Raw genomic sequence first — 19,270 nt, forward strand, 5'->3', positions numbered from 1 at the left:
ATGCCAGGAGGTATCCTCGTAGAAGGTTCCACTTGACTCCGACTCCTGATACCGCGGGAATTATCCCACTCCACTCCAGCATTCCGTTCATGGCTTATTGGCCCGTTGCTCAAGTGGGCGGACCGTCGTGAGACCCCGGGACAACCTAGCCAATCATAATTTTTCGCCGCGTTCTAGACTGGAGTGTGGGGGGATATCACAGGATTGGCCGGCACACTTTAATTCTGCCATCGACTCCGCCTCTCCTGTTCCTTTGGCCAATGGGGTACCTCCGGGACACGAACGAGGGAGGAGGGTAAATAGACCAAGGCAGTAGGAGTCAAGTGGGACATTCTACGAGGATACCTCCTTGCATGTGATGTTCGCCGGATACCAAACTTCTGTAAAGCCGGATTTTTCGGATGCCCTGCGTCGCCTGCTTTGCGTTCTTCTCGTTAGCGCCTAAACAGCGCATCCCGCCCAAAGGAATTTGGTTGTATTTTAAGTTATTTCATTTTTTTAATTGATCTTTATTATTGACTCACCTTTAATGAAAAAAAATTTACTAAAATTAAGGGTTTTTCGGGCGAAAAGTAAACAGGATTCTGCAACTTCCAGCACGTGCTCTACAATTGTTTCAATTATTAAAACCGTGATGAATTTGACACGTTTCAAGACCATAAATTGACGAACTTGAATAGTTTTATGGCTTGAAGTAATGGTTTATTCCAACTGGAAATTAAAATTTTACTACTAACATCGCAAATTTGCCATGGCGCACCGTCGTTTCAGTCTTATGTAAATATAGATTCTTTATTTGGACTTCCTACTATGTCTGGAATTTCTTCTCTTCCCGTTTTTCAGTTGTGCATCCACATTAGTGGTGCACAATTACTTTAATAACAACGTACAAAACCTATCTCTCTGGTTCTTGAGCGGGTTAGGCCTTAGGGCTTTCCTCTTATTCCGCGAGTTAGTTTGCGTCAAATTTCGGAACCTTTATATTACTATCTCATGGTCAGGTATGCCTAGTTAAGGCAGACCCGTGGAGTGATTACCTTGAGTGAAACAAAATTTCTATCACATTTCTGTTTTCTTCCAATGAACAATTAATAAACATTTTTGCATTAGATTTCTCTCTTGCCTGCAATTCAATGGTTGACAAAGGTATGCCAACCTATAAGTAGTACTGAGGTGTATTTCATGAGTTGGGGAATAAAAATTATTATTGCAATAGCCTTATATCTAAGAGCAATTTAATATTTTTTTTAGAATAACACTAAAGGATAATTCTATCTTTTTTAAATGGGACAGTCTTCTCTACCTTCAAGTTATTTTCCAGTTCAAAAAGCACCAATTTTTCAATTGTTTACAAAATTTAATATATTTGAATTAGTATGGAATAAGTCCGACCTATCTTTCCTTTTACCAATATTTACCAGTATGCGTAGATTTCTCTATAAAAGTAGAAACAGTATACGTACATTATTAATTCACTCCTTAACTTACAACCCAAGTATCCTTTTATGGTGAGAATCCTTTCTGCACAAATATTAAGAAAGTTCTAATACAACTAGCAAAAATCAAAATTTTCACTATGTTTTTTTTGTGACATCCAGTGGGTGACTAGCTGCAATTTGCCCGAATCTTTCATGCAAATACTGAACCACTCCAAATGCAATTTGTTTAGTAGTAATATGGACATAAACATAACACGCAGTTAATTTGCAAAAGAAATTTGAAGGTAGAGCACAAATGTAATGTGAATAGACTGAAATGTGAAGTAAATCGTATACTTGATACTTATAAAATTTATTATCTTCTCATGAATACAAACATGATTTATAGCCCAAGTAGTAGACTGCCTGCAGCCTGAGCGCAGAAGGGTCTCGGCTCGAGCCTGCCCGGAGCCGCCGTCGGTGAAGATCTTAGTGGTAGTAGCTATGGCTAGGACCAAGGCTTTTCATAGGGGAATCCTCCTTCTCAACAGAATACGGGAGGGCAAGGAGAGTAAAAAAATAAAAATAAATCATGTGGATGATCAGAGCAGTCATTGAATACACCAACATCTGGGTAGAGCCTCCAATGAACATTCTCCAAAGTCCATTCTCTTGAGGTTTGGTGCCTCCTCTAAAATTATTCTCACTTATTTAAATGGCGCCCTTCATCCTCTCCTCCCCACTCATGTCCCCTGGCAGCCAGGTGGTTTATCCCGATGCTTATTCCTGTAAAAGATAAGGTCTTCCATACTAAACGTTAACCTTTGTTAATTTTATTAATTTCTTTCTGTGAATTTCTCGAATTCAGGCCCTTCAATAACAAAGTAGAAACCTCTTTTGGGTAAATGGTTGTGGTATCACTCCAAAATGACACAGCTGCGAGAAAATCCGAGATGTCCTTCGAGTTTCCTAAAATCCTTCCTTTTTTTTAATAGCCTTTGAGCAACCGAGTGTGGAATAATCCCTCGCATATTCAGTTTGTATGCTGGGGAATGGATCCTGGAGTATATTTTTTTAAATCAATTGGTCTATACCAATTTTCACCATGGGGATAGAGCATAATTATTAATGGGTGCATTTGGTTATTTGGCTAAATGCTGTTAATACGCACCTAATTGAATTTAGGTTTTCGAATCGGAAATGTAATTCTGGTCACGTGAATATGAGTACTATTAATCGGCTCTCCTGTGATTTCCGTTTCGTTTTTTATGATAGCTGGTCATCATCGAAAATGATACTATGGAATAAGATATGTATCATGTAATTTTTATCTAAAAGAAATTTGGTGCTGCGGAAATTATAATTATCACTTAATGCATTATATGAAGAATGTTACATATGCCCTGCGAGACTAAATGTGGAACGAAAGGTTATCATGTAGCACAGAAATACCACTGAATTATCAATTTCTACGAAAAACAGATACTGTACATAGAAAACATGGGAGGGACTGATGAAAAGTATTTACTTTCGTGTGATATAACTCCAGGGATCTGTTGTTTAAGTGCACTAATTGTTTTTTGTTGTACCTCAATATTACAAAGAGATTCAGGAATGATTCTACCTTCTTCTCTCATAAATTTCACGAAACGATTGTTAGGATATATAAGATAATATTAGTTTTTAGGATATGTAAGATAACAAACCTTTATCACCAGCCAGGTTAGTCTAAGTACATTTTTCAAAGTCATCACAAGTGAATGTTTTGAAGGATCTTTCGAAAAAGTAGCCACTATCGTTTTGATAACCATTTTTCCTTTTACTAAAAATTATGTGCATCAACATATTCATATTTATGTGACTTGACAAACGAGAAATGGTGATGTCTTTAGCGCTTCATTCAATCGCAGTTAGTGCCAAAGAACACTGATTTCTAAGAATTTACCACCGTTCGAAAACTTTCCAGACCTATTCTGAAATCCCAAACTGCCATTATACTGCCGAATTACGTGAATTCTACTCTGGTACGTACTCAGAGCGTAATTTGGCTGTATACCGGAGGAAAATGGAAGTAGCAGAAGAGGCATTAGTAGAAGAAATGTATAAAAAGAGACGTTTCAGGCGTGATATGGTGGAATATCATGATTAATTAAAAATAGCAATTTTCCACAAAAATAAAATTTAATGCGACCGGTTTCAATGTTACTACATCATCATCAGGTGATAGTTAAACCTCAGAGTCCAGTATATATATGATTAAAGGCAAGTAAGGGGAGGGTGGAGGAAAAGAGGGGAAGAGGGGGGAAGGTGGAAGGCAGAATGGGTGACTATGTGAGTGGGGTGGGGGGAAGAGGGTTGGGGAAGACAAGGTGCAAAGACCCTAGGAGTCCGGAGAGCGCGTCGTGGCCGAATGGAGGGGGGTGTCTCGTTGAGGGTGTCCCACGGTGCGCCGCAAAGCTCTTCGGGCCGCGGGGGAAGAGGACGGGATCGGGGGTTTTTCCCTATGGTCGTGGTCTGGGAACAAGGTATCAATACACAAATAAGCACTGAGTTGAAGGGTAAAGATTGGGATCACTGTATAGTTTTAAGGGGGCGCCCTAGCGAGGTTTTAGGGAAAGGGTGTAGGAGGGAATGTTATCACTAGCACATGCCGAATAGGGGGGGGGTTGGATTGTCCCGCAGCGGTGAACCTTCCCTCCTCGTCCTTGAGGAAAGGGGTGGGGACTCGGGGTTTCCCACTTGTCCGGGAAAGCATGGTCTCCGTCTGCAGAGGGGGGGGGAAAGGAAGGAAATATCCAATGAGAAGGGGCAAGGGATCACTGGTCACATGTACGTCTTGGGAAGGTGATGGAGAGGAGGGGGGAGGGTGAAGATAAAAATTGGACTTCGTTGATCAGCTCCAAGTCCTTGCGATGTAAGATTTCCAGCTGTTCCATGGCATCCAGCTTCCTTCCTTTTTCCAAATTGTGAAGCACTTTGAATTCGAAATTGCTGAAATGGTTAGAATCGAGAAGATGTTTGGCAAATAAAGAGTTGGTATGACCTGTTATGTAGCCTTTCCTATGTTCCCCGATACGTGTCGAAAAACTCCTGCCAGTCTGACCAATGTAAATGGCCCCACAATCACACCGAATTTCATATACACCACTTTTGGTGTTGCAGTCTATAGGATATCCTATAGACTGCAACAAGCTAGCGGGACAATCCAACCCCCCCCCCCTATTCGGCATGTGCTAGTGATAACATTCCCTCCTACACCCTTTCCCTAAAACCTCGCTAGGGCGCCCCCTTAAAACTATACAGTGATCCCAATCTTTACCCTTCAACTCAGTGCTTATTTGTGTATTGATACCTTGTTCCCAGACCACGACCATAGGGAAAAACCCCCGATCCCGTCCTCTTCCCCCGCGGCCCGAAGAGCTTTGCGGCGCACCGTGGGACACCCTCAACGAGACACCCCCCTCCATTCGGCCACGACGCGCTCTCCGGACTCCTAGGGTTTTTGCACCTTGTCTTCCCCAACCCTCTTCCCCCCACCCCACTCACATAGTCACCCATTCTGCCTTCCACCTTCCCCCCTCTTCCCCTCTTTTCCTCCACCCTCCCCTTACTTGCCTTTAATCATATATATACTGGACTCTGAGGTTTAACTATCACCTGATGATGATGTAGTAACATTGAAACCGGTCGCATTAAATTTTATTTTTGTGGAAAATTGCTATTTTTAATTAATAGAAGAAATGTGTTGGCAGAAGAGACACATGCAAGAAGGAGGTAAGTGCGCTGCATATAGTCATAAAAAATTAGTTAAGGATGTGGAGCAGTGAGAACTGGATTCAAAACCTGGTCTTTGAGATAAAAAGTGGAGGCTCTTGAAGTGTGGGTATAGAGAAGAATGGAGTAAATTTTTAAGAGAAACAGGGGTAGGACAGACAACCAAGTTTTAAATATGGTAGAAAAAGAGGAAATTGCAAATGTGTAAATCTGGAAGGGACACAAACATTGGGCCGGGAGTGCTTTCTTCCTTCGGTTGTCCTATCCGATTTTCTCCTAAAGATTTCTTCCCGTGGAGCAGGAAGAATCCTTTCGGTAACTCCATACATTGGGCAATCTGAAGAAAGTAGCTCGTCGAAGTAATCACAGTATACCATGTTATATCATGGTATACCATTGTACGCGCTTCCAGTGAGAGCATCCACTTCGCGAACCAAAGGTTGCATATCAGATGTCATCAACAGTTCGAGAACTGGAAAAAGCAATTCTGAATGTCTATGGAAAACACTTTAGCAATGTTTAAAAGACATCAATTCTTATTCTATTTAATTTTTGTTCTTCTTCCTTTTCTCAGATTTTACTCGAAAAAGCTGAGCATAGCTTCAGAAGTGACTTGAATGATAGGTTCGGAGGAATGGATTAGGATAGGACTCCGTAGTAAATCGTTGAATAAATTTTACCATTTTCTAATTGCACTACTTTATCATGTTTTTATCCTAAATCCCCCTCCCCGGACTACAACCTTGACGTGATGGAAGGGCTTGTGCGTTCCGATGACCCCTAGAGCTGTGCTGGCGGGAGTAATAATAATTGCTCCTGGTAGGGTCACCCATGCCAGATAGGTCGAAGGTTAGGAGCCAGACGAAAGGTAGTCCACGCAGCGTCTGTTCCTCAGTGTGGCGGCTGCAATGGCGTCTGCCCCAGTGGGGCGGCCAGTAAGTGATGGTGTCACGTTAAAAACACTATTGAGGAAGGCAACGGGAAACCACCTCAATTATCATTCCCTAGAAAAATATGATGGACAAAACAAAGATTTTGAGTCCTGGCAACCACGGGGCTTGGCCCAATCGGCCGTGTGTCGTGCCCGGCAGCGGGGGAGGCAAGGCTTCCGCGGTCGTCATCCCACGAAACCCTTGCAGGAAAAAACCAGCGGCAGCAGGACTAAAGACGCAGTAGAAGAAGACCAAATTAGTTAGAATGGGAACGTGGAATGTTAGGACAATGATGAGAACGGGGAAATTGGAGAATGTTAAGCGAGAGATGGAAAGGGGAAATATAGATATTTTAGGTCTATGCTAGGTGAGATGGAAGGATAGCGGGGATTACTGGAGTGATAAGTATAGAATAATATACAGCGGCGGGGACGAGAGCCAACAAGGGGTTGCCATAGTATTAAATGAAGAGGTAGGAAGAAGCGTAGTCAACATAGAGCAGGTAACGGATAGAATACTACTAGTAGAAATAAAAGCAGAACCGACGAACTTGGTTATTATTCAGGCATATATGCCACCTAGCAACCATAAAGAAGAAGAGGTCGATAGGATATACGATCAGTTAGAGGAAATAATCGCAGGTGTTCCTGCAGGGAAACATTTGATAGTGATGGGGGATTGGAATGCGACGGTAGGCGAAGGAAGAGATGGTGACGAGGTCGGGGACTACGGTTTAGGTACTAGGAATGACCGCGGGGAGAAAGCAGTTGAGTTTTGCAGGGGTTAGTCATCACCAACACTTGGTTTAGACACCACAAAAGACGCAGGTATACATGGAAAATGCCAGGTGACTCAGGAAGATATCAGCTAGATTATATCCTGGTTAGACACAGGTTTAGAAACAGTGTGATAAATTCCCACAGCTTCCCGGGAGCGGATGCGGACTCAGACCACAATTTATTTGCCATGAAATGTAGCGTCCGTTTCAAAAAGATAATGCAGGGGCGGCGAGTAAGAAAATGGAATGTAGAAGCATGAAATGGTTTGAAAAGGAAGGAATACAAACAGGCGGTAGAGGAAACCATGGAGGATGGTAAAGAGCTAAGTACCATCGAAGAAAAATGGAAAAGTATCAAGAAAGGGTTGTCTAAAGCCGCAAAAGACACTATTGGAACCGTTAACGCTTAAATGACTAGGAAACCATGGATCACGGATGAGATGATTACGAAGATGGATGAGCGGCGAAAATGGAAGAATGTAAATACAAAATAAGGCAAAATGAAGTACAAAGAATTAAACAATAAATTGAGGCGGGCAACAAATAAAGCAAAAGAAACATGGTGGAAGACGCAGTGCGAGGATATGGAAAGTCTGCAGAGGAAGGGTGAAATCGGTGCGGTGTACAGCAAAGTTAAATCTTTATCGGGAAGTAAGAAAGGGGGATCAACGATAGCAGTTAGAGACAAGGCGGGTAAGGTAATAGTTGACGCAGGAAATATCCAAGAGAGATGGAAGGAGTATATAGAAGAACTGTATAGTAAAGAACTTCGACCAACAAAGTTAGACATCGAAAAGAATATGACGTAGAGGAAGATAGCTTAGGTCCAGGCATACTAGACAATAAGATAGAAAGGGCATTAAGGGAGATGAAACTAAATAAGGCCGTGGGGGTGGATAACATTCCCGCGGAACTTTTAAAATACTTAGGAAAATGCGGGAGTAAGAGTAACCCATAGAAGTGTATGTGTTGATCCGTAGTATTTATGAGGAAGGTATCTGGCCGGAAGACTTTCTGCGATCAGTTTTAGTTCCTATTCCGAAAAAGGTAAAGGCTACATCTTGTGAGGACTACAGGACGATAAGTTTGATATCCCACGCTGCTAAAGTTGTTTTCAGGATCATAAACAAAAGGATAGAAAGTAGAGCACATGATTACTTAGGCGATGATTAGTTTGGGTTTAGGAAGGGGAGAGGTACGCGTGATGCCATTGCAGTAATGAGATCATTAATCGAGAGGAATATAGAACACAACCAGGAGGTATTTGCCTGTTTCGTAGATTTCGAAAAAGCGTTTGATAGAGTGAATTGGGAAAAACTAATGAGTATATTGCAGAAAATAGGAATAGATTGGAGGGAAAGGAGGCTAATCCGCAACCTGTACATGTCACAGACTGCTCAGGTGCGAGTGGGGAACGGGGAGTCCGGTTGGGCAGTGTTAGGAAGAGGTGTAAGGCAGGGTTGCCCATTATCACCGTTACCGTTCAACCTGTATGCAGAGGAAATGATTAAAGAGGCATGGGAAGAACTGGAGGTAGGAATGAAAGTGTGCGGGGAATTCGTAAAATCAGTTCGGTTTGCTGATGACCAAGCTTTAGTTTGTCAGTCAGCCCAGGGGCTGCAAGCATTGCCTAGTGAATGGGAAATTCAGTGGGACAGGTATGGGATGAAAATCAATATTAATAAAACAAAGGTTATGCGATTTTCTAGAAAGAAAAAGGCTAAGCTTAACATTAAAATAGAAGAGCAAAAACTAGAGCAGGTAGAACTGTTTACGTATCTCGGCAGTGTTTTGGACTAACACGGTCAAAGTAGTAAGGACGTAAGGAGAAGAATTGCGCTAGGCAAAGAGGCTTTCACAAGGAGGAGGGAGTTGATGACGGGGACGTTGGGCAAGGATGTTAAGAAAAGACTCGTAAAAACTTTGATATGAACTTTGGTACGGCGCGGAAACGTGGTCATTGAAGCAGGAGGATAGACGTAGATTGGAGGCTTTTGAAATGTGGGTGTGGAGAAGAATGGAGAAGGTGAAATGGACAGAGAAGAAAACAAACGAGGAAGCACTTGTATGGTGGGCGAAGAGAGGGAGGCAGGAGGCCTATGGAGGCAGGGAAAGGGGCTGAAAGGGGCATTGACCGGCAGCGGGATGTTGAAGACCGTAATTGAGGGGAGAATGTTAGGCACACGTGGAAAGGGAAGGAACAGGATAGGGATGTTGGACGGGATGAAGGGAGGAAGGAAGTACTCAGAGGTGAAGAGGGGCCTGATGTAGAGTAGGATGCTGTGTTTTGCTAGGGGTCACAGCTTATTTAATTAGTAATTATGTCCATCCAAAAACCTACCTTAACCGGTAGATTACCTAACAAAAAATCCTAAATCCAATTAGAGTCAAACTCCACCTTAAATGCAGTTCCTTTTCCCATGTACTCAGACAAACATTTTCAAATTGTCGATTCCTCTCTCACCCCCCCCCCCCCCCGTGCCTCCCTCTCGAAAAGTAAACTGGTGGTCACTTTTTCCCTAGTCGATCTTGTAATTGAGTTTGCAGAAGTAGATTCATCCCTTCAGAGGCATTTATTCTAAGATCTCAGAATGCTTTGAAGCTGATCTACTAATCAGTAAAATGATTGACAAATCATTATAAGCTATTTAAAATTCAACTTATTTTGTGAGTGTGGTATGGATAATGCTTTAATGATGTTAATATGGTCTAATCAGCTTTGAAGATCGCTGTAAGAATGATCCAGACTAACACTTTTTATGCTCTTCATTGCGATAATTTAGAAGGGTAGTTTTACTTGCATCTGTCGAATGATAGAAAATAGAATTCCTTACACAACTAAAAAAACGGTAATAAGCTATATTTCGAAGATGATCGGACATCTATCCCTGATTCACCCCATGCTCTGAAGATTCTACACTAGGTGTTAAGGTAGTTTTACGTGGGATTTCGTCTTAAAGCAGTTTTCCCCCAAATGTCCGCTTTCTCTTTGCCGGATCTTCTTCCCGTAATCAACGGCTTCTGCCATTTAAGAACGCGAAAGCAAATGACCTCCATACTCCTGTTATTGTATTCTGCTCGGCGTACACTCTCTTGTGTTGCCAACGGCATAAATTAGAATAGGTTAAGGTGAGGAAGGTAGTGAGTTGTACGAAGATAGTCTCAGTGGAGCGAAGAATCGGACGGCAGATCACAGTTTAAAAAGGGCAGAAGAAAGGCCGCACGTGGAGGGGTGGGGCGATCCCGCATGCGTTATCTTGCCAACCTTCTTCTCCTTACAATAAGCGACGGGGCCTGCTTTTCGGTTTCCTCTCGTCCCTCGCTTGCTCGTCTCCCCCTCTTAATCCTCTTTGCAATAGCTGTTCACACTATGAGTTTGCCTTTGCATTGAGGTCCGAGTACGGCTTCACAGAGGTTAAATGGAGACAGCACCCTTCCGCCCGAGTTTACCTAATACCACGTGAAGCCCAATGCAGTCGGGCATGATCGCACACCATTTAGACGGCTGCGGTGAACGATTCGTACGAAACCCAAAAGTTGAATATGTTTAAAGTCCTGCAAATCGTTCCGTCAAAACACGCCACCGACCCATCCCCTAATGCTGAGGAGGGGAGGGAATAGCAGTCGCTCCCCGCAAGGTACTCAAACCCCAGTCCAACAGGTCCGACTACGCACTCGATGATACCCTTCGAGTCTTCCTAGTACTTTCGGTAATTCGTAGGGAGCAGTATCAGGGGGTATCTACAAATCCTAAGATTCCGAGAAAACTTCATTTTAATGTTGCAGAGTCCTTCGACGTAAGTCTATTCCTTTGAACTTATGATGCAGTCGATTCAATAGAGTGGTGGAAATAAGTGTTTTGCAGCTTTATTAAATGCTGGTAAAAAAATTAATCAATTAACATAATTCTTCTATTCATTATTCTCGACAATTTATGGTAAAATTTTTAAAATGGAATTTAAAATCCACTCAAGTGACTTACTCGTGCATTTTTCTTTCAATATATTGGATATTAATTCTTCATGATGGTCCGCTTGATGAGAAGCAGCAATACAAATATTATGGAAGACAAACTTTCCATGAAGAGAATCCTGAATTTGTCTCACATTCCGAGCAAAGTCCTGGTGAACTGTCAAGGCTTGAGACCTATGAGCTCGCTGACTGCCACAAATCTTGTTGCTTCTAATCTCTCCAATTACTTTGGTAATAAAAAAACCTTAAACACAGTAAACAACCCGAAGGTCGGTTTGGTAGGTGATGGTAGAGTTCACCCAGTACTAAGCCCGACGGCGTGTGAAATTCACACGTCAGGGCAGGGGGGCCAGTTCCTTTCCCTGTGCCGGTTATGGTTTCCCAGGAAGATCTGGTGCACGAAAAATCACATAGCTTGGGTGAAGCTGCAGGTGCCCAGAGTGCCATGCCCGGGAATCGAACCCAGGACCCTCCGGTCAGCAGTCCTACGCTCTACCCACTGGACTACCGCGACCCACTACTTTGCTAATACGTCATCTTATTTGATTATTGGGATTAAAGTTAAATGAAAGCATAACCTCTAATGTCAGAGCACTCGCAGTATAATCAAGTAGAGTACTGCTGTGCATGTGCAATTACAGCATTGAATCAGCTGTTTTTCCACATCCAATGAAATTGAGTTCCATATTGCCGCTTCCCAGCTTCGTTCAACAATGAATCCATCCATAACGCTTTGCCCTCTTTAGCAATGTAATTTTGGGAATTCTGGATTCTACCTGGGAGGAACATAAACAATGTTTTATGTGATACTTTCACATAAAGTTCACTAATAAACAGATTAAAATTCGGTTTATTCATTTGTGCCTCTTTAGATTTATGCCCACTTCCTGTTAATTTCATTCAAAAGGAAGTAAAGAAGATTGGGGGACAATGGAAATGTGATACTTAAAAAGAATGATGAAAATACAATGGTTAGAGTAAGAAATGAAGTAATTTGGAATTTGGGTGAAGTGGTAATCAAATCGAGGACACTTCCAGAGAGATAAATTGATTTTCTCTCTCCTTGTCCCTCAAATAGCTCCAAGCTAACATCCTCGGAACTCTGGGGTAACCTTAAATCTTTTGGCATCAGAAAATCCAAAGATATATATCCACCATTGTCATGATGTCTTAAAAAACTAACCAAGTAGTTTATTTCCCCTTCAACCCACGACGATCCAGAAAACTGAAATGAATACATCAAACAACTTTCTCAATGAACTCTGTACCCATCACCTCATCCCTTCAATTTCTCACCGGTAACTCAAACCGATTTGCTTGAGGCTTTATGAAAAGTTGAAGCTCATGATTCTGATGAAATACCCATTTTTTTCCATACTTAAAATGGTTCACATAGCTCTGTCATTCATTACACATATCTTTCACTGGTCCTTCTTGCAAAATAAATTTTCCTCACAATGGATACTTTCCCTAGTCCATCCAATGCCCAAGAAAAATCCTTCTAATGATGTGACCAAATACAGACCAATTAGTCTCCGGCCTACTATCTCCAAATCATTTAAAAAGCTCATGGTTGAGCAGATATCCTATTTATTAAAGAATAACAATATATTCAATCCTTTATAATCCGGCTTCCCTAAATCGTACAGCACTGCCACAGCACTAATCAAAGTCACAGGTGATATTAGATACATAATCAACAAAAGACTAATTAGTGTCCTACTTAGTAGCCAACTTGACCTCAGTAAACCTTTTGGTTTGGTCGACGAAGATATATCATTAATGAAACTCCATCTCATGAATTTCTCTTCTTCTGCCAAATCTTGGCTCAAGTCTTACCTCAGCAAATACTAATAAAAGGTTATCTCCAATTCCTCTTCTTATGAGTGGATGGAAGTGTCTAATGGTGTACCTAAAGGATCAATACTTGGACCCCCCAACTTTACTCCCTATATATTAGTGACCTACCCTCCCAACTCAAATCACTGCAAATATCACCTATACGCTGAAGATGTGAAAATTTATCTTCATTACAACACCATAAACCTCGCAGATGCCATTGAAAATATAAACTCTGATCTAGACTCACTGTTCACCTGGATCATCAAGAATTTCCTCAAAATTAATCCTAAAAAGAGTCAGTCATCATTGGAAATACTAGGCTCCTCTCATGAATCAACTTTACTGAACTCCAGTCACTTAAAATTCTGGACTCTCCTATAATACAGCAAAAAACCCTCCTTCACAAAACAGCATCTAACCTTGGGATTATTTTTCATGAAACTCTGATGTGGACAATCATGTAAATAAAATCTGCAAAACCATATACTGTTTTCTTCACTCTAAAGAAACTTAAAAACATTCTCTTTTTCTCATTGCACAAGCAGCTTATCAGTGCTCTTATATTTCCACACTTCGACTACTGTGATACAGTTTACCAAGATTTGTGGTACGAACAACCTTCCAACTACAAACTTAAAATGCCTATGTATGATATATCTGTAGTCTCAAGAAGGGAGATCATGTCTCTGACAGCTATGGTAACCTTAAAAGGCTAAAACTTGAGGCTGGGCAGAATCTGCATATACTCTTACTTCTCTTTCATAACAAAAATAATTATATACCTAAGTACTTATCTGTTTAACTTTTCCTCATTAGCAGTATGCACAGTACCATCACCAGGGGAAATCATATCTACTTAATACCTCTACATGACATAGTAACTTACCGCAAATATTTTCATGTAATAGCCTGTAGACTCTGGAACACTTTGCCTCAGGATATTAAGGATGGCCAGTTACTCACCTAATTCAAAGACAGATACACTTAATTGATTCTACATGACGAAAACACCTCTCGATTAATCTAATCCTATGTAGGCATATCATCTCAATCCCTCTTTACCTGCACCATTTCTGACCATCACCTTGCTTTTAAATATGTATTTTTTTACTTTTTTATGTGTGTCTCTATATTCATATGTATTTATTGTACTGTACTCAATTTTATATCGTATTATATATGTATTACCATACTGTTTTGAACTGTAACTCACCATGTTACATTTGTCTTTATTGCAGTTCATTTATTTTTTATTTTATTGTTATTATAATTATTTTATTAGTATTTTTATGCTATCTTGCTGGGTTTTCGCAGGTTTTTCACACCTCCCTTCTTTGTGGGTGTTTCCCTGTATGGGTTTTCACTAATGTCTTCATGATTGAACTCCCTAGGTTTTTATCACAAAGTTACTTCTTATTCTTATTTGTTTTATTATATAACATACATGATTTTACAATTTTTTCTCTTCTTTTATAACACTTTATATTTTCTCTTATTGTTATTACCGTTTTTATGAACTTGACAAAGGTAAACCCCCAATGCCAAATTTTCCTGAATAAAGACGTTTATCTATCTCTATCTATATTTGCTTATCTATCTACCTATCTCTCTCCCACCTTACTTTCCTTCCCCCTTCAAAGCTTCAAAATAAATATATAGGGAAATTAGATAATGCACTGAATAGATAATACATAAATTATTATTGGGAACTGAAATAAATGACTGATGTAGATATAGTCAAGTGTATGATAGTGACTGACCATTTTGAGAGAATGTGAAAGAAATGAATACCAAAAAGATCAATGAGGAAAGTAAGATATAAGTATATATGTCAAGAGAAGGAAGGGAAGATATAAGAAGAGATGACACAGTAGAAGATATAAGACAACTGAGGGTAAAACTATTGAAGAGATTAGCAATTAATTAAAGAAATTGATGCAGATCCTAAATATGTACTGAGGAATTTTCATAAACAGTGAAAAGATTAGCTGAATAAAATAATGAGCTTAGCCAGGAAAGTTACCTCTGACTGAATGATTTGCACAAAAAGAAAATCAACTATCAACTAATTTTATTTTTGTGAAAAAACAGACGTCATGCATTACTTTGTGAATTATTGGGCTGAAAAAATTCTAATCACACACCTTTGATGATTAGTTTTGCAAGTTTTGCTTACAAATATGAGTTACAGTATTGATAGAAAATGAATTATTTTAAGGAGCTCATGGGTGAATTTTATTTATAGTCTAAAAAGATGATTGAAAATCCTCAGAGATGAATGTCTGCCTTCCTTCAAAGGCAAGGGGTATACTAGCTCATATAAGGCTTACCAAGGGATCCTACACAAATATTCCTTATGCAATAATTGGGTGATTCTTCCAAAGGCCAGATAATGTTGGCAGGGAAAAGCTTGGGCCACAAATTTTGATGCGGCCCAAGCATTCACTATTGTCCAGAAGATTGTCACCAGTAAAAGAGGCAAATGACAAAGTTAATGAAGGGATAAAGATTCTCTTTTTAATCTCAGTAATAAGGGAAATTTTCAACAGTTAATACAACAATGTCCATGCAAAACTACCAGGACATTTATCTTTTACTTCAATTACATTAGGCATTGCTGTTAATTAGGAAGATGTGTAACATTAACTTATGCTAATCACTCATGCTTTCATTTTTTTTTATTTACTCCACCAATCATAACCAAAATATATAGATGAACTAACTAGACCAAGCAAATCTCTTCTATAGAAATTTATTTTAGTTTTCTCCATATGTCCCATTAATGCTGTAGTATCAACTATTTGATTCAATTGTGAGCAAACAGCCAATAAAATGGCCTGTTAATGAAATATTCTTAAGGCAAATGGATAAATATTAATATATTGTAAATCTGAATTTCTTTTCTGAAATCCTTTTCTCATTGATTAGAAAAAACTTATTTCAACAAGATTGACTCTTTAAGCGTATGGCTTATCTGTAGGTGCCTTTTTTTTAAACAATACAGTGCTTGATTACATTTTCAGGGATGCAATGGCTTGATTAATAGTGCAATTCATCAAATTAACAAAACCATCCAAAATATATATGGAACAGGGTACATGTGCCTATAACTCTAAGGCAGAAGTCAATATCACGGAGTTTATATCTCACACCCTAACTAAGCCACAGACCGCAATCTCATAGTACCAAATTCTCATTTTAGCCGATATTGATCTCATTTTTATTGTTTCACATGGTAAAATCTACGCAGCCAAAATAATATGATGGAAAGTTAGAAATAATCACTGTCACTCCTTGTAACAGTTTGATAAGGAATTTGATATGAAACTCTAACCAGAAATTAAAATTATCTAAGTTGAGACAATGAATCAATTCAAAAGGATGGAATATAGATGAAATTTCACTCTGAGCTGAAAAAATCTCAAGACAAGCTAATTAGGGTATTATTCCAATAAACAAACCTGAAGAGAACATTAAGTCTACAAGCAAATGCTTCCCTTGCCCAGTAAACCTGTTAATCAACTGAGTAATGTGGTAATGTAAGTCAATGTAATCTGAAAGTTATGTAAGGTAGAAAAATAATTGTGAGAATCCACTTGTTCACCCAATGGTACTCCGACTCTGATCGACCTTCAAACTACTGGCTCATGAGTCTCTCTTCGAAACATTTATAATCACTTAAGCGGAGTCACGAGACGGAGAGGGTTGGAGTGTCACTCTCAACTAACAGCTGCGAGACAGTCTGAGATGTCTCTCAAGTAAATTATTTTTGAATCAATATGCCCAAAAATCCTAACACATACAGAAGCAGATATACAAACACACAAAGACACCATCCGAAAAGTGATCAGAGCGTGTTCGTGAGACCTTAAAAACATGTATTTCTGTTGATATGCCGGAGTCGAATTTTTTCATGAACTTTCCCGTGCATGGAGAAAGTAATGAATGAATGAATATCAGAGAGTTGCTGTGATATTCATTACTTTCTCCCACCTTACCTACTCCTCCGGGCTTCTCGCATGGATGATTATACAGCAGCATCTCCACCAGTTCGGTAATCAGCAGTCACCACAAACAGTCGTCGCCCCTCCCGGTTCTCCGCGAACTACGCTTCCGGAATGAGGCTCTCGCTGCCTTCGTCGTCGGCGGGAGCGGGTCTTTGATCTCGCCCACCACTCTGTTCCCCACCCCCGCCTTTTCGTCACAATACCGCATCCACTGACCCGTGAAACCCATTGTACCCCCACATCCGAAGGCACCGTGACGTCTCCTACCGTCTTCACACTAACTCGCCCACGGACAGAAACACACACAAAAGCACACCTCTCTCCCTCTTTCCTTCCTTCTCCCTGGGTACATTACATTACGACGAGTAAATATTCTGCTCCACCCGTTGCCCAAACCCAGGTCCCCAAATCTTGCGAAAACAGATTCCTCCTCACACCCCCGACCTCGAGGCCCTCTCCAATCCGCCCGCCCCAAAATAACCCCGTTCCGCTGAGTCACATCACCCGTACACGCGGAGAATATATCAGTCTAATTGGGGTTCTATTCCCTCAACCAACCGAATGCCTCTATTCCCTTAACCTGCCCCATTATTCCCTTCCACCAACCTATCCTCTCGATCTCCATTCTTAAACCCTTTGACGCCCCATTCTTCTGTCACTGCTGAATAATTGAAACCAATGGGGGAGCTTGAGGGCGAAATTGGGTAAGGGGGGCGGGGTGGGGTCAGAGGTTGGAGAAGATTAGACCAGTGGGAGCCATTCACCAGCCTACCTGGATGACAAAATACGGTCACCGTTGCGCACGATACCATTTTCCCTAGGTCTGTATTGTTCATATCTCTAAACCGCTAAAATTATGAAAGTTTATTAATTGAATACAGTTCCTTTATGCGAGCTCGACGCCAACTAGAAAAATTATTTTAGAGTGAAATAAGGTACAATCAAAAATGTCCCTTAAACTTCATATCATCTATGACGCTGTGTCGTATCATCTATGCTATCTATGCTATGTCGTTGCTATGTAGTTGCGTATTTTGCATAAGCGTTTTTTGTGTTATAAATATTTAGCCTCCCCTCCCTTATCGCACACTTTCCCCGTACTGGAGAGGGGGTAGAGGGTACTTTTAAGAGGGGGTGAGCTAACTGGAACAATGCCAACCCCTTTGGCAAGTTGCAGAGGAGGAATAGTGAAGAAGGATTTGTATTGAGGGTTATACAAATGCCATGCCAGGAGCTTTGCGCATATTTACATTCATTACACCATTATATTGGCAGGTGCTAAGTATCAGTTGAGGAAGGTTTTGTGCCCCTTCAAACATCATGGTACCATGGGGCCTTAAAAATAGATAGAAACTCAATACTTGAATTTATAAAACATCATTCATTTATGAATTGCTTTATTTCTCTACCAAATAATTTTTAACTGTCTCTAGGTATGACAAGGTACATCATGTTATGGGCTATCTTCGACCCTTTCCCCATCCGGCATCTTCCTCCCCATTTATTTGGGCTAAAAGTTTGTTACACGAGGTCCGTTCAGAAAGTAACCTTCGTTATCTTGTGACGAGAGAATTAGGGTAGGGAGCCAAATAGTCGCTATATTGACGCACACAGTAGGTCAGTACACCTCGAGCTGCAGTGGTTGTAAGGTCGCACCGCTTTTCGTTTGTTCACAATAGCGAGTCAAAATGAACAATACAATTGAATTCCAAAGAAACTGCGGGAGATGCCGCAACAGTAACTTTTAACGGAGTCATTCGCTAATGTGCATTTCAATGCAACAATTTCAGAATGATTTTTACACTCTGAAATTGTTGCATTGAAATACAATTGAAATTTCCGCCAACGTTGAAGTTTGTTCAGTGATAAGGCTTTTACTGATAAAAAATTTCAAAAATGCTGACATTTCTCGGAAAATTTGTGCTCTGTACGGACCAAATGTGATGGGTGACAAGAGTTGTGCGTCAGTACTGTCGTTCGCTTAAGAGTGAAAATAAATTGCCATGATGATAATAGTGACCGCCCGTATGTGGAGGAAAATGAACTGTACCTGAAAATTGACGAAAAGTTCGTGAAAACCTGCGTTTTACGATATCTGAAATCTTAAGAAAATTTTCAATAGATCTCTACGACTCTGTTGCATGGAAAAACGATTGAAAAGTTAGGCTAAAATATATTTTGTGCTCGTCTCGACGAAGTGCTTCAAGATGCCGTCGTCGGTTGGTTGCGATCTCAGGCGGCAGAATTTTATGCATAAGGAATTTTAAAAATAGTTCTGAGATATGATCAGATAAAACTGTTTGACGAATACACATAAAATAGTAGAGATATGTAGGTTTTAAATGAACATAATAAATTTTCTGTCTCTTCCAGTGTATTTTTATAGCATATCGGAGGTTACTTTCTGGACAGCCCTCGTGCACCATTTTTGGGCAGAAAAAATTAGACATTATCATTGAAATACACATGTTACCGTAAAATTTCAAAATTTTCTTGCATAAATTCCAATTAAAGGGAAGCAGAAAGTTTTTGGATCTAAAATTATCT

Source organism: Hetaerina americana, unplaced genomic scaffold, assembly GCF_022747635.1.
Source record: "Hetaerina americana unplaced genomic scaffold, ioHetAmer1.1.p SCAF_9, whole genome shotgun sequence".
Lineage (NCBI taxonomy): Eukaryota > Metazoa > Arthropoda > Insecta > Odonata > Calopterygidae > Hetaerina > Hetaerina americana.